Here is a 17,121-nt window from a genome sequence, read left to right as displayed (position 1 = left end):
AAGAAGAATAAAGTTGGCCAGAGAAAAACTGATCCACAGATTCTCTCCAACTATTTGTAAAAGGTGTCAGACCTTGAGTGGTTCATCCTCTAAGGCCCTATTCATAGACTATCATGGGTAAACTCCTTTTGAGTTCAGCTAGATGGATCTGGAGTAAGGAAGATCTGAGTTCAAATGGTCACTTGATCTCCGTTTGCCTTGGTGCATTGGAGAAGGAAATGGCAAACCTCTCCAACATCTTTGCCCTAAAAAAAAACTATTGGCATGCCATAGTCCATGGGATCACATGGGATCACAAAGAGCTGAACATGAGTGGACATCAAGTGCCCTTTAGACTTCAGGATTAGCCAATATAAAGAGTTTACATGACGTTACTCCTTTAGGACTTGTGGACCATTTCTTCAATCAGTCTGATGAAGATTTAGATCAACTAGTCACTGATTGGCCAAGGAATAAGTCACACCCTTGGGTCAATGCTATTGCTGTTGTCATTACTGCCGCTACCTAGCATTTAGGAAGTGCTTTAAGATTTCTAAACTATTTGGCAAATATTATCTCATTTGATTCACAATAATCCTGAGTGCTATTATCCTATTTTACAAATGAGAAAATTGACTCAGAGAGTGATGGATATCTGAGTCCAGATTTGAACTCAGATCATCCTGGTTCCAGATCCAGTGTTTCATCTATTGAACCTTGAACCAATCACTTATTCCCTTGGGGTATCAGTTTCTTCCTATGTAAACTGAGTGAGTTGGATTAGATGACCTTTCTATCTCTGATTTCATGATCTTATTAAAGATAAATGAATAAAAAATATACAATAAAAATAAAAGGTGAGTGAATACGTAAGGGCTTTCATGCTCTAGTTTTAGGAGTGTGACCCCCAGAGCACCTTGAATCTAGACTAGTCATTCCCAGGGGGGTAAATAGTGAGTGTGATTGGGGCACATTAGCCAAGAAAAGGCCCAACAATTCTATCCTCATTTATATACCTGGAATGAAACAGTCACTTAATAAGTACATATTGATTGATGAATTAGTTAAGTAAGTAGCACAAATCTGATTTGCCCATTTTTAAACCCAGAGACTAGAGCTCATAAAAGTGAACTTACCTGCCCAAGATCACTCAACCAGTGTCAGCATTCTGACTCCCTGGCCACCACTGCCTGCAAGGTGGACGTGATGCATTTCCTGCTCCCACAGGGTTCTCTGGGACCCTGAAGGCGATTTCTAGGTATCAAGTCTCTGACAACAGCTCCAGGTCTCATCATTTTGATCCCTAAATCATAGGGATCCCCTGCACCTTGATTCCACTTAATCACTTAATAGACAGATTAGATTGTCATTTAGTTCTTTCAATAGAGTTTGACGCTTTGTGTTCCCAATTTAGACTTTTCTTGGCAAAGATACTGGAGTGGCTTGCCATTTCTCCAAGATTAGCTTTATAATGGAATATTTACTTTAAAAATATGACAAGAACAAACAAACAACCTCCCACAACATAGAGGACACAAACCCCTCTCCAACACACACACACACACACACACACACACACACACACAGAGAGAGAGAGAGAGAGAGAGCAAAAGAGGGGGATTAAATTCACAGCTGATCTCAGTTCCTATCTAGCCAAATCCCACCAAGTTCTAAGGCCAAAGCCTCACCCATCCACCCTGGACTGGAGTCCCAAGCACCTTGGCTTTTCTGGGCTTCTTTCCTGAGCTGGTAGCCACATCCCATCTAGAATCGTGCCTTCAGGGTCTGTAAATCTTGAAATTTCTCAGACTTGTGAATGTTAAAAATTTTCCCCAATGGGAAATTCTCAATTGGAAGAATTCCCTACTGGGAACATTCCCCATTTTGACTGTGAGAATTTGCCAGGATCAGAAATGGGAGGACCTCTACTCCACCTGTACTTAAGACTGCTTTAGGGGAGAAAACTCCTTGCTAAACAATGAAAGTACTTGGATCCATGCTTATGATGAGGCAGGGAGTTCTTTGAGCCAGGCCTGTTTTTAGAATTGATACAATAGGATGCTAAGTACCTATTAAAGGTCAGGCAACTTGTAAACTTGCCAGGAGCAAAGAGGTGAAAACTTATTCAGAGGTTTTCTCTTGAGGGGATTAGTCAACTCAGCTGTGTTTTCTCTGGTTCAGACTTACTGAGGGGATTAAGTCAACCCAGCAGTGTTTTTAGAATGGGCAGTCCTTTGGAAAACGTCTACAGTGATTGGTAGATGTAAGGACTTAGGGGAGGGTCTGACATAGGAGAAAAACCCCTATATAAGAAAAAGCAGAATCTCTTGAAGGACAATCCTTTTGGAGGAAATCTCTTATGAGGCGGATAAGGATCGCTTGAGGGAAATCCTTTTGGAGGATCTCTGATGAGAATCACTTGGGAAGAATCTCTTGAGAGAGACTCTGGAGAAGGGAAGCTCTTGGAGGACAATCTCTAAGGAAGTCTCGCTGGAGCTCCTCTGAGGGGACTCTATCCCTCTGGAGGCTCTGGAGAGAGGCCTTTTGGAACAGTCTCTGGCTGGAAGGCTCTTTGAGGAGGACTCTGGCTGGAACTCTCTCTGGTGAAGTCAGCTGAGATGGAGCTGGCCTGGTGTCTCTAGAATCCTTGCTTAGACAGACCTTGTGGTGAGTGATAAAAGACTGACTGACTAATCTCTCTCTCTTAAGACTCAGGTCTAGGCCATGTTGGCTTAAGGCCCTTCATACTTATTTCCTTTCTTACTCTTTCTCTCTTTCTTTAATTCCTCATTGTATTATTAATTAAAATCTCTATAAAACCCAGTTGACTTGGATATATTCATAATTGGGAATATTTCCCTGGCGACCACCTTATATTTGATTTAAAACCAAGACACTGTAGTGAAACATATTTTCTGCAGTCAAATTTACTCACCCACTCTTATATCTATCACAATTTATATCTTCCACTATTTTAAGTCTTACAGTTTATGACCCCAACTCTTTTAACTGCCACAGTTTATGGCATACAACTATTTTAAATATAACAGGTCATCATGTCTCTCATGAATGTCTGGAGATTGCACTGCTGACTTCCAGAACTGAAAAGGTCAAAGAGAACAGACCACCCCTGTTTCTTGGGGCCATGAGGTCTAGAAGGGAGTGAGGAGAGGTTGTCCTTCCCTTCATCCAGATCAGTCCATGATCCCTGTTCTGTGAGTGGGTGGGACCCCTCCAGATGGAGAGACTGAGGCAGAGTCAGAGGGAGAGACTGAAAGACAATCCTTTAGAAAGAAAGCCTTGCCACCCACATGGTAGGAGAACACAGATTGGCTTCTCCCACAAGCAGGTCCCCAAGGTCCTCCTCATGAGCACTCCATGGTAAGTGACCTGGGCATGCTCCAAAGCCCTGATGCATCTGTAACCTCATATACTAGAAAGTAAGTCAAAACACCTTTCAAAATGTGACTTTTCCACTTACTGCCCATATAGACTGGGATAAATCGCCTCGTGTTTCAAAACCTCAACGATCTCATTTGTAAAATAAGGAGGTTCAATTCAGTCATCTCTAATGTCCCTCCCAGTTCCATGATGCTGTGACACATGAATCCAGGTTTAGGAAGAAATTGTTCAAGACTTGGCCGAAAAAAAATGTTACTGCCCGTCTATTACTTGTTGCTCATTCAAAAAGGAGAGGCTTCTCCCTGTCACCTTTGAATGTACCAGGAGCAGGACACTTGGGTAGCACAGTGGATAGAGGATCAGGTCTGGACTTAAGAAGACCTGGGTTTAAATTTGGTCTCAGATACTGCCTAGCAGTGTGACCCTGGGCAAGTCACTTAACCCCATTTGCCTTGCCCTTGTCCTTCTAGGCTAGGGTTCTTATTAGGACAGAAAGTGAGGGTTTTAAAAAAGAAAGCTATAAGAAGATGACCTTTTTGCAGTTAGCTCTTTGCCTTGTTTTTAAAAGTCAGACTCCCTGGTTCTGGCCCCTCTTAGGAGAGCATGAGGCAAGCATCCCTCAAATAGCCCTGTGTCCTCAGCATGTTTGCAAGTCAATTCAGGGAACGCACCATGGCCAGCAATTATATTCTGAAGAAAACCACAGAATGGGTGAAGGGTGACATGGTCAGTTGCTTGTCTTCATCAGATAAACCTTGCTTTCTAAGTTGTGCTGAATTTTACATTGTGAAAATAGTCCTTCATACAATCCCCAGGCCTCGGGGGATTGCTTTTGCTCATATCAGTCTTTGGCCTTTTCAAGGAATATTGGGCCAGAGATAGGGTTGGCCTCCTCTCACTTTTCTGAAATGCAATTGAGACAAAAGAGCATAGTGGAAAGATACTGAATTAGGATTGAGAAGATCTAGTTGTATCTCAGGCCCTAACTTACTAGGAACCTTGAGAAAATTATATTGCTTCTCTCTACCAATACAGGGAGTTGGGGGAGAAGGAAGGAAGGAAGGAAGGGAGGAAGGAAGGAAGGGAGGGAGGGAGGGAGGGAGGAAGGAAGTGATGGAGGGAGGGAGGGAGGAAGGAAGTGATGGAGGGAAGGAGGGAGGAAGGAAGTGATGGAGGGAGGGAGGAAGGAAGGGAGGAAGGGAGGAAGGAAGGGAGGGAGATAGGAAGGGAGGAAGGAAGGGAGGGAGATAGGGAGGGAGGGAGGGAGATAGGAAGGAAGGAAGGAAGGAAGGAAGGAAGGAAGGAAGGAAGGAAGGAAGGAAGGAAGGAAGGAAGGAAGGAAGGAAGGAAGGAAGGAAGGAAGGAAGGAAGGAAGGAAGGAAGGAAGGAAGGAAGGAAGGAAGGTGAATATCATGTCTCTAAATCACTATCCCAAATCTTTTCTTCTCTAGCAGACACAATGGGTAGAGAGGGGACCTCAGAATCAAAAAGACCTAAATTAAAGTTTCTATTATCGTTCTATTCAATTCTAGTTTCAGTCACATCCTGACTGTCATCCTTGACAAGTCATTTGATCTCTTAGTTCCCCTGGAAAACTCTCCAAAACTATAAACTGAAGTTGTGGATCTACATTGGAAGACGGGATTTCCTCACCTGGAAGTTCCCTCTACCAGTGAAATCAAAGGTTCAGACCCCATCCCTATTCCTTTCCCTCCTTAGGACTCTAGTGACCATGGGATCTGTTAAAGGGATTTTTCTTAATCTCTCCCTCTGTTTAGCTTAAGAGAGGAGAGAGCAGAATTTCTCAGTGGATCAGAAAACTGACAGGTTCAGTGAGCAGTGAACCAGAGATGAAGAGTCCCAGCTCTCCCCCACTCTCAATCTAGACAGAGGGAGAGATTAAGAGAATCCCTTTAACATATCATAGGACATAGAGCTGGAAGAGACCTTAGATATTTTCTACTCCAACCCCAAGATATGGGAAGCACTTTTTCCTCTCCTCTGCCTCATAGCCTTCAAGACTCAGTTCAAGCAACACCTTTTCTCTTTGTGTATCCTTTCCTGATCTTGCCCACACCCCCAACTGCTATTGATCACCCTAACAAAACCAGTTTGTATTTATTCTGTATATACTAATGCAGGCATGTGTTTCCTCCCCTAATAGAATTGAGGGCAGAAGTTGCTCCATTTTTGTTTTTCTAATACAGCATCTAGTCCTTCAGTGCCCTCAGCCCAGTTGGGCTCCCTTGGTTGGTTTTGTCCTTCATACTTGAAGAGGAACAAAATGAAATCACTGATGATGTCATTCACCTCAACCCTCTGGCCCCTACCTCTAATGGGCTAGTTCCCCCCAGATTCTCCATTGAAGGAGATGCCCTGTGCAACCATGGATATTTGTTTCTCAGCAGGCTGAAATCACAACTCCATCATGCCTGTAATATCTTCCTCTTCCTCTGCTCCCCACTTTTTCTGTTCCCTCTTATAAGTCTCCCTCCATTAGAATATAAGCTGAGGGCAGGGACTATTTTTTCTTTTTGTTTGTATTCTGAGGCTTAGTAGTGACTGGCTTATTGACTAACTGACCACTTTCCAGATGAGGAAACTGAGGCTCTAAAGAAGTAAATCAACTTGCTCATGGCCACATCAGGAATGAAAAACATATTCATGACTTGAACCTAAGACAGTGGAAGGAGATCTGGATTTGGAAGTAGAGGGCATGAGTTTGAATTCTGACTCTCCCCAAAGTCACACCACCTCTCTTTGCCTCCCTTTCCTAAGCTGTAAAAGTGAAATGGTTAGGTAAGACAAGACCTTAACAAGTTCATTAGTTTCTAACTCTATGCTAATCTAAATTTATGCCTGAACCCAAATAATCTGCCTTCTGACATAGTGGTCTTTCCACTAGACAACAGCTTCTAGCCTCCCATCCTCAGAATAGGGAGTTAAAACCTTTCTCCAGCAACTTCCATCCCAAGTCTGAACTCGACCACACTTTTCTCCCTACCTGACATGCCAAGCCACAGCTGTATTTTAGGAAATAAATTGAGAAATCATAGTTGTAATGTAAATGCCAATCACTTTCCCAAAGTGCTTTGCTTGAAATTAAGTCTGTAATCCAACATTACTGTCAGCAATAATAATAAAGGTTTATTGAGTATCCAAAATGCTTAAGAAGATGTATTATTAGTTCCCCACTCAGCCTGTTCGCTCTGAATAAACAAGTATGCCTCAAAACAAGGGGGGAAATGGAAGGTCCACCAGAGAAGTGAGAAAATGGCCAGAGATTGTACAAGGCTCTATGTTTTGGGAGCCACAGAATGAAGGATTGTCTTCATGGGGAGACATGACTAGATGGTATTTCCTTTGGGAAAGACCTGGAAATTTTGGAGTACCACAAGCCCAGCATGGCAGCTGAGAAGCTAAACAAGATGAAGGTGCCCTGAGAGTTGACAATCTCACTTTACGCCTCCTTAATCCCACCATATTTGAAGCATTGAGTTCAGTTCTGGGCACCACATTTTGGGAAGACATTGACAAAGTAAAAGGAACCCTAAAAAGGGCAGTCAGGATGATACAGGGCTGTAAGTGCATGAGATGTGAGGATTGTTTGCAGAAAATGGATTAGACAATTCCTAGATGTGACTTTGAACAAGTCACCTAAATTCTCTTAGTGCTGGTTCTTTATCTGTAAAATGGGAATGAAAATAGAACCTACCTCAAAGGGTTTTGGGGAGAACAAAATAAAAAATATATATTACATTATATATATATATATAATATATATATATATAAAGCTGTCAATTCAAGCACTACATAATGCTCTCTACCATTATTACATATATAAGTATAGAGAAAATAAAGTAAAAAAAACTAACCTTCAAGGGAAAGGCACACAAAGCTGGGGAAACTAGGAACGGCCAATTCAGAGAAGCTGTTTTGATGGATTTGATTGTATTTATCAAGTTAGAAATTACTCCCAATAGGCCTAGAGCTGAGAGGACTTGATTCAAATCTGGCTTCAGACACTTAGTGGCTATGCAATCCTGGACAATGAACTTAGCCTCCCTCTCCTAGCCCTTACCACTCTTCTGCCTTGGAACCGATACCAATTCTGAGTTGGAAGATAAAGGGTTTGTTTGTTTTTTAAGAAATTACTCCCAGGGGCAGCTGGGTAGCTCAATGGATTGAGAGCCAGGCCTAGAGATGGGAGGTCCTAGGTTCAAATCTGGCCTCAGCCACTTCCCAGCTGTGTGACCCTGGGCAAGTCACTTGACCCCCATTGCCTAGCCCTTACCACTCTTCTGCCTTGGAGTCAATACACAGTATTGACTGCAAGACAGAAGGTAAGGGTTTAAAGAAAAAAAAAAGAAATTACTCCCAAGATTTATGTGCTTACTTGTTGTCTAAGGGATAGACCTGTGATGGCTCTGATCTAGAGAATTCAATAATGAAACAGAGTGGCTCCTTTTCAACAGTATCTCTTGTGAACTTTAGATTACTCCACCCTACTTAGTCTAACAAAATCAGTGTTAGACTAAGTAGAGTAGAATAATCTAAAGTTCTCAATAGTCCCAACATTTCTAGAGCTTTGAGAAGTTGAGACTTGCCTGAGATCACAAGGTCAGGCTATTTTACAGGCAGAACTTAAAGCCAAATATTTCTAGCCCCAAGGCCAATAGTTGCATTCATTAGGCCATGTTGCCTTTCACATAGGTCTTGAGACCCTCTAAAATCCCTCTGTCCTTCTCTATCAGATATACCTATCTCCAATCAGTAGTTGGGAAGCACTAAGTATCTTATCGTTGAAAAGATCCGATGGTAGAGAATACCTGTCCTTTGATAGCTTTGTTGCATCCCAGTGATGGATAAAACTAGGCAGCCATTGTAGCATGTGGTCACCAGTCTCTCTGTCTCCTAAGGGGCGAGCAGGCTTTCCCAGGCTCTTTTCATTTGGACTTCCCAGAAATATGCCACACTGATCTTTTTAAAGCAAATGGATAAACCCCTGGATTTGAAGCCCTATGAAATCATGGCCCGTTTAAGCCCCACCGTGTGAGATGCATGGAGCTGCCAGCTCAAACAAATATCCCTTCCAACAAGCTCTGCTTCAGAACGTGGTCCGGAACACAGACCATTGACAACTAGAGCCCAGCCCTCCAATGATGAGCAGTGTAATTGGTGTGCCTTCTCCCTTAGCATTTAAGGCGTTATCTCCATAAATGCATTGTATTTAGCTTTAATAAAAAATGAATTTTCCAGAACAGTGACGATATTGACCTTACATATTATCCAAATAGAAATTTTAATGAAACAAGGTGAACAGTGAGTAGTTATAATAGATATGCAAATATTGGTCTTTTCTTAAAGGTCTTTCAGTCTGCTCATATGTGTCTCTTACATGTCTGAGGGGGTGAATACAATGTGCATTTGTAATCTAGACAGATGGCAGAAGAGGGAAGGAAAGGGAGAGGAGGGGGCAGCTTGTGAACCAACAGTCATCATCACACATATTTCTGTTGCGATTTTCAATCACAGATGATCTCACTTGACTCTCTGAGGCAGGTAGTTCAAATGGCACTGTCCCCATTTTGGAAGTGAACAAAGTGTAAGAGATATCACAGAACATGACCAAGGATGACAGAGATTGCAGGTGTCAGAGACGGGACTGAAGTTCAGGTGTTTAGACTGTCCTTAGAGAATGTGGAGTGAGAAGATAATCAGACGGAAATGAATGATACCCACGTCTATGGGCAGTGCGCTGGTGCAGGCAATCAGGGCTTTCTTTCATCATCCTTGCTGCACAGAAGGGGAAACTAAGGATCACAGAAGCAAGGGGACTGGTCCAAAGTCACCTGGTTAGGAAATGGTACTGAAAAAGAACCCTTACTATGACATATCCAACAGTGGTATATCAACCTGTGCTTAAAGACCACTGAGAAGCACCAGAATATCATCTCTTTTGGTAGTTATTTCACTTAGAGATGGTTCTCATTGTGAGGAAGATTTTCATAATATTGGACTTAAATTGGATTCTTTTCAGCTCCCACCCAGTGCTCTTACTGCTGCTCTTTGGGTCAAAGAGATAGAGGCTAACCCCACCTCCAGTTGATAACCCTTCGAATGTCTGAAAATGACCCTCAAATTCTCCTTGAGTCTTTTCTTCTACAGTTTAAGAATTCCTGGTTCCTTCAATTGTTTATTTATTTGGCAAACTTGAACCATCCTAGATGGACTAGTGCAACAGGAAGATCACTAGTTTTAAAATCCGATGATCAACTTAACACTTGTATAATCTTGGACTAATTCCAGCCTCTGTAGCCTCAGTTCCCTTGTTTGCAAAATGAGAGGGTTGGATTTATCCATCTCCCAAGACCCTGACAAGTCTAAATCTGTGATCGTATGGATGGTCTCTGCGGCTCAATGTGCTCAGCTTCTAAGATGTGGAGCTCAGAATGAACACACTACTTAGCTATCTTTCCCTTGAGATTCTCCCTTCTTCCTAATTTCTCCATTATTGTTAAATATGACACCATCTTCCAAAGTCCTACCAGCTTACAATCTAGGTGTCATCCTTGACTCTGCCTCTATATCCAATCTGTTGCCATGATATAGTGATTTTATCTTGTTACATCTTTTAATATGTTTGCTTCTCTCCTTTGATGCTCCTTCTACCCAAAGAAGGCTCTAATCACTTCATTCATACACTACCATATTAGCCTGACTCAAATCTCTCCCCACTCCAGTCCATTCTACACTCAGCTCTCAAAGTGATCTGACCATGTCACCTCCTGCTCAATAAACACCACTGGCTCCCTATTACCTTCAGAATCAAATAGAAATCTTTGATTTATCCTTAAAAGAAGTTCAGAACCTGTTCTCCAATCTTTCCATTCTTCTTATACCTTATATACACAAAATACACACACATCCATATAATACATATATACATATGCATACAACACATATACATAAATACACACAATATATTTATACATAAAATGTGTAATATTTATAGTGAAATGTGGTAGGAATTGAAGAACAGGGGATATGGAAGGTTTTGTAATAGGGGAAGGAGGAGTTGAAGAGAGAGAGGGAATATGGCTGCAAGTGAGGTAAAAGGAGAGAGATGACTGCTGCCAAGAGGCTATTTTTGAAAAATGGGGTTCCTGAGAAATGGGCCACTTATGATAGCCTGAGGGGATGTCTTCTCTATAGATTGATGTTGCAGATACCCCAGAGCAGGTAATCACAGACTCTCCTGAGGGACAAGCTTCCCCCCAGACCAAGGTCACCCAACAGGGGTCCAATAAGGACCACTTATAGTTGAATGGCTATCCTGAGGTTCAGCTCCCTCTATGTCCCCTGAAATGCTATTCCTCTTATCTGACTGTGATATTCAAATAAAGATAAATTTTAATAACAAGTTTGGATTGGGGAGGTATCAGGGAAAAGGGAATAGGGATGTCCCTAGATGAGGTTTGAGTCTCTCTCAGCTTTTGAGCTGAGGCCAGGTCTCACAGGTTGGTGGAGGATTTCTTTATTCCTGTCTAAACTAATCTGGGCTAGTTTTCTTAAACTCAAAGTCTTAGCAGTAGACATCAAGAGGAAGAAAAGTTCTGATCTTCAGAGCTGGTTGGGCCTGTCTCTTCAGGCTGACTCCCCTAAAGACTGGCCTTACAGTCTAAACTGCTTCCCTTAAGTCCTTTTGTCTGATGAACACGATCACAGGGATCCAGGTAGAGCACACAATTGGTAAATTCAGGAATAGAGGCACTTCTAACCAGACAGGAAGAGAGCTCCTTCCAGTCCCAGGGCCAAGAAGGAAGTGCTAGTCACAAGACCAACTGCCACTCCCAGTTGCCCCTTCCCCCACCAACTGTCAGTCTTGTCAATATCTTCTCTCTAACACTCCAACTACTGTTGGTTCCCACTCAGTGGCAAAAAGTCTAGAACTTGCTTTAGTTTTCCTTTCCACACATGTATACACATACATATACAACACATACATATAACACATGATACATATACACGCATACACAATACATATACACAATACATGTACACAAGTGCACACACACACTTTTCCAGTAATACTGGCTTCTTTGTTGTTCCTCACACAAGATATCCCGCATCTCCCAACAACAAGAGTGTCCACTGACCTGTCCCTCGTGCCTGGAACGCTCTCCCTTCTCAGCTCTAGTCTTGGCTTCCTTTAACTCCCAGCCAAAACCCAACCTTTACAAGATACTTTTCTAACCCTGCTTGATTCTAACACCTTCCCTCTATTGATTATCTCCAATGTGTCTAGTTTGTAGCTTGTTTGTCCATAGTTGTTTGCATATTCTCACCTCTGTTAGACCACGAGCTCTTTGAGAACAGGGATTGTCATTAATAAATGTTCTACTGACTGATTGTCTGACTGAAGGAGAAGCATTACTTGGTCCCAGGTCAGATCAAGCCATCAAACATTTATTAACTGCCCACTAGGTGCACGGTACTGTGCTAAGCATTGGATCTTCTGATTTCTAGACCAAACCATGAAATCACACCCTTAGATATGATAACCCTGATATGTGCAGACTGATTGAACACTGCCCTTTTTATCCAGGCATTTAGATAGGGTGTAGACTCAGATGCAGATTAGTGTGTGCCCCTCTAAGTTAGGGGACTGACTACGTCTCTGGGCATATTTTCTTTCCCCAGAGAGTCCTGTCTGCCTCCCTGCCAAGAATGAGCAACATTTATGCTTGAGTGAGAGGGGAAAAAATAAATACAACAAAAACCCCAAGATCTCATTAAGGGAACACAATTCCAACTGAACATGACTCATCCAAAAGTCAATTAAGCTAAGGATGTGGCGGGAGCTGTCCCATCCTGCTCTAGCCCATATATGAAATTGTGTCTTGCTTACTTCACAGTCCAGAGACAGTGAAAATGAACAGGAGGTGAGGATACAGGCTGGATTTATGCATGAGGAATATGAGGGTGATAAAAGACCAGGCTTTGAAAAGCCATCAGAGCTGCCAGCCTCCCAGCTGAGAAGTGTTTAAAATAGCATCCTCAAATAGGAGCTGGGTATATACGAGTCAAATCCAAAAATCCCAGCTCAGACCTACTTTGCCAAACAATGTCAATCTGCTACTACATTACTACATTGTTCTCTCTCTCTCTCTCTCTCTCTCTCTCTCTCTCTCTCTCTCTCTCTCTCTCTCTGTCTGTCTGTCTCTCTCTGTCTCTCTCTGTCTCTCTCTCTCTCTCTCTCTCTCTCTCTCTCTCCTTTTTCCCTCTTCCCTCTTTTCCTCTCCCCCCTTGTTTCTATCCCCCTCCCTTTTCTTCTCTCCTCTTCTCCTCCCTCTATCTTCCTGTGTCTATTCATCTACCTATCTCTTTGTGTGCATCTTTCTGGGGTATTTCCTGGGGTATATGTGTCTCATGTGTGTGTGTGTGGAGAGAGAGAGAGAGAGACAGAGAGAGAGAGAGAGAGAGAGAGAGCCTCAATAATGTCCAACTCTGTAACCACATTTAGAGTTTTCATGGAAAGATACTGTGATGGTTTGCCATTTTGTTATCTAATAGTTAAAGGTAAATAGAAGCTAAGTGACTTGTCTAGGGTCACACAGCTAGTAAGTATCTGAGGCCAAATTTGAACCTAGGAAAATTAATCTTCCAGACTCCAGAACCATCATTCTATATACTCTATTACCTGGCTGCCCATAGGCTACACACACACACACACACACACACACACACACACACACACACACACACACTTCTCTGTCTGTCTGTCTGTCTGTCTGTCTATCTGTCTCTCTCTCTCTCTCTCTCTCTCTTTCCATTCTCTTATATCCCAGTGGTCAAAGCACTGGGGCCATATACAGAAGACCTGGCTTTGGGTCCAAACTCTGTCATTTAATTCTTAGCTCTGTGATCCTAAATGCTGGCTTAATCTCCAGAGGATGCTGCCACCTACCTCACAGGGCTGCTATAAGGAAAGTACTTTGTAAATCCTGAAGTACTGCTTCCTTTCCCAACAGCTGCCAGCAACATAGACAGGAGTATAGATTCAAAGCTGGAGGGGGTCTTAGAAGCCTTCTAGGATATAATAAAGATGTTAGCTAACATGGATATTGTGCTTTAAGATGTCCAAAGCCCTTTGATGCATTGTCTGAACTGATCCTCCCAAGGACTGAGGGATGTCGGTGCTGTTATAATTGCTGTTTTACATATGGGGAAACTATGACTGAAAGATCACAAAACACTAGATTTAGAGGTGGAAGGGACTTTATAAGTAATCAAGTGCAACCTCTCATTTTACACAGGAGGAAATTGAGACCATTGACTTGCCTAGAGACCACAGCTAATAAATGTCTGAGGAGGTATCTGAACCCTTACTGCATATTCAGAGCCCTGTCTATTATCTATCTCTAAACCACCCCACTTCCCTTCCGTCTCTTTTATATGTATTTCATATATACCTTGTCTAGGTATATGTTGTCTCCCCCATTAGAATGTAAGTTCCTAGAAGTTAGAGCTTTCTTTCTCTTTTTTTAAACCATTACCTTTTGTTTTAGATATTAAATATTAAATATCAGTTTTAAGGCAAAAGAGAAGTAAGGGCTAGGCGATTGGGGATAAGTTACTTGATCAGGGAAACACAGCTAGGAATAATTAAGTCAGATTTGAACTCGGGCTTTCCTGACTCCAGGTCTCATGCTCTATCCACTGGGCTAATTAGCTACCTTGGGGATGGGGTGGGGGGCTTTCTTTTAAGGGATGGATGGACGGACGGAGATGTCCGAGTTACAACAGAATCGTGAACCATTGTGCTCTCCCTCAAGCCCTTTCTTCTCTCTTCATCCATTGCTCCTTGAGGAAGTGGAAGTTTCTCTTGCAGGATATGAGTTTAAGGTTGAAATTCAGGTCTCAGATTTATAGAAAGGTTTTTCCACTGTTCTACCACTGGACCTATTATATTCATGACCCAAGTATCTTTTTCCGTGTCATTTAGATGAAAAGAACAGTTACCACATGGAGATATTGTAAGACTCATGCCCTTTAGTGATCCTATCTCCTTAGGAAGTATTCTCTTAGTTCTCTGCATTTGTGTCTCTGTTCTTTCCTTTTGATAAGACCCACATAAGACAACAGAGTAGGGAGTTCCAGACACAGAGTTTCCTTTACCAATGCAGTTTGCCACTTTCTTGAAAACTGCTGGCCTAAGTACTGGAGTTACCTGAGACACTGGGAGACTAAGTGATCCTTGCCTAAATGTATCAAGGGCAACACTTGAACCCAGGACTTCCTAACTTTAAGGTCAGTTCTTTACCCATCACACCACACTGGATCTTTAACTAGGGATTAATATTAAGTCACTTATTTAGACTCAAAAAAAGTAGACAGCAATAATACATATTGGGACAGATATGTCTAGGGACCATTTCATGTAAAAAAAAAGATTTAGGGGTCATAGTATTATATAATTTATAAATAGATAGCAGTAAAATAACCAAGAAAACTAATATAATCACAACCAGTTTTAATTGAATAAAGTGTTCTGAGAAAAGATCTAATAGCACCAGCATCCACTCTTCAGTCCATATCTAGAGTATCAAATCCAGATCTAACCACTACATTTTTAGTAGAGACATTGAGATGCAGAGTAAGCATAATAATGTCCAGTCAAGAGAATCAAAGAAAGAGGTGACCAGGATAATAAAAGAACTCAAAACTATATCATACGAGGAACCCTTGAAAAAACTATGAATGTTTTAAGCTTGGATACATGGCTTGTGAGTCAAGATTCTAGTACTGGTTCTGGCATGTCCCTGAACAGTTCATTTTACATCTGGTATTTTCCCCCTTCCTTCCTTCCTTCCTTCCTTCCTTCCTTCCTTCCTTCCTTCTTCTTTCTTCTTTTCTTTCTTCCTTCCTTTCTTTCTTCCTTCCTTCCTTCCTTCCTTCTTCTTTCTTCTTTTCTTTCTTCCTTCCTTTCTTCCTTCCTTCCTTCCTTCTTCTTTCTTCTTTTCTTTCTTCCTTCTTTTCTTCCTTCCTTCCTTTCTTCCTTCCTTTCTTTCTTCCTTCCTTCCTTCCTTTTATTCTTTCTTTCTTTCTTTTACTAGGTCTCCTTATTTCACCAAGCTATAAATGGAGTAGCCATTCACATTCCATACTCAAGTACTAATTGACATAGGAGCTTGGTCAGCTCTATTTCAGCCCAGGCCATTTTGCACCTCCTCAGACAGTTTGGTGGCCACCTATTAGCTATAGCTCCACTGGAACTTTGTACTAAAGGCTCAAGCAATCCATCAGCTCCAGCCACTCCCATAGCAGGGATTATAGACATATGCCCCAACACTCAACAAGCTCAGATTCTTCCTTTGCAAAGTGAATTGACTATGTGATCTCTAAGATTCTTTTCTCCTCTAACCTTTATGTTGGGTAGATGGATGGACAGATGGATGGATAATGGACAATGGAAAGATGAATAGATGAAAAATGATTGAAATTTCTTATGTGTCAGACATTGTACTAAACAATGAGGATACAAATAGAAAAGCAATACAGTCTCAGTTCATAAGGAACTTGTATTCTAATAGAGAGAGATAACACATAGAGGACATTTCAGCTGAAAGTCAGATGGAAACTTCCCCATGATTCTTAGGAAGGAGCAACAAAGCAAATTATAATGTATCTTCCTTGATATTATTCCCATTAATAAAACCATTTCCTCCCCAATAAAGTAGCAGCCAAAAGACATGAACAAACAGATCACAAGAGATTTTCATACTACGTACATCCCTGTGAAAGAATGTTCCAAATGAAGACATAAGCTAAAACCAACAGGGATATTTAAATCAAGTCCAAAAGTGAATTGATACAATTTTGTTAAAGAATGTCACTCTCTTCCTCTATTCATTCCCAATAATGTTCCAGTCAATCTTGACTCTTCTGAGGCCTCCTCCTTTTCCCTTACCCTTTCATGTAGCAGTCTCCACCTACATCTCTGCCATTAGAAATCCCACCTCAAGTGTCACTTCCTCCCAGAACCTTTCTTTGATCATTTCCACCCCTATCTCCCAGATAAAAATGAGCCCTCTCTTCTCAAATTTCTCATCCTACTCTATATCTAATCTCTCCTATGTGGAAAAAGACTCTAGACTTATTCTCCCAATCCACTTGTAAACACCAGCAGGTCAGGTCCCCAGAATTCAGCTGGCTACACCTCCCTCTTAACTTTTATGAATGTATATCTACTGAGAAGACACAGCAAAGACAGAAGCACCAATATATTCCTCTCTCCTGGGGTACACTCTCCCCTCTACCACTTCCATCCCTAAGGAGAATACATGCAAACTTAAGAGTGGCTGCCATAAGCATTCTTCCCAACACTGGGTTAACTTCTGATTAGACTTCATTGATGGACAGCTCCTTTGCTTACATGTCCTGACATCAATCAAGCCTACCAGGTTGATCTACTGCCAGACTAGGTGAGGTAGGTCCCTCCCCAGACCTGAGTCCTGGACTCAGCCACTGGACCTCTGGTGGCTCTTCTGGCCTTTTTGGTTCTCTCAATACCTTGTCCAAATGAAAGAAAGACATCAATAGAAGGTTTGCCTAGAAGACCATGCATCCATGGGCTAAGCTGTTGTGGGGAAAGCAGAGAGGAAGAGCACCCCCAAAGACATGTCCTACAGAGCTCAAAAAGATGGCTTTATATCTTTTGGTATACAAAGGAAAGTG

This window comes from Monodelphis domestica, chromosome 2 (assembly GCF_027887165.1).
Source record: "Monodelphis domestica isolate mMonDom1 chromosome 2, mMonDom1.pri, whole genome shotgun sequence".
Classification (NCBI taxonomy): domain Eukaryota; kingdom Metazoa; phylum Chordata; class Mammalia; order Didelphimorphia; family Didelphidae; genus Monodelphis; species Monodelphis domestica.
Note: the sequence above shows the minus strand (reverse complement) of the source record.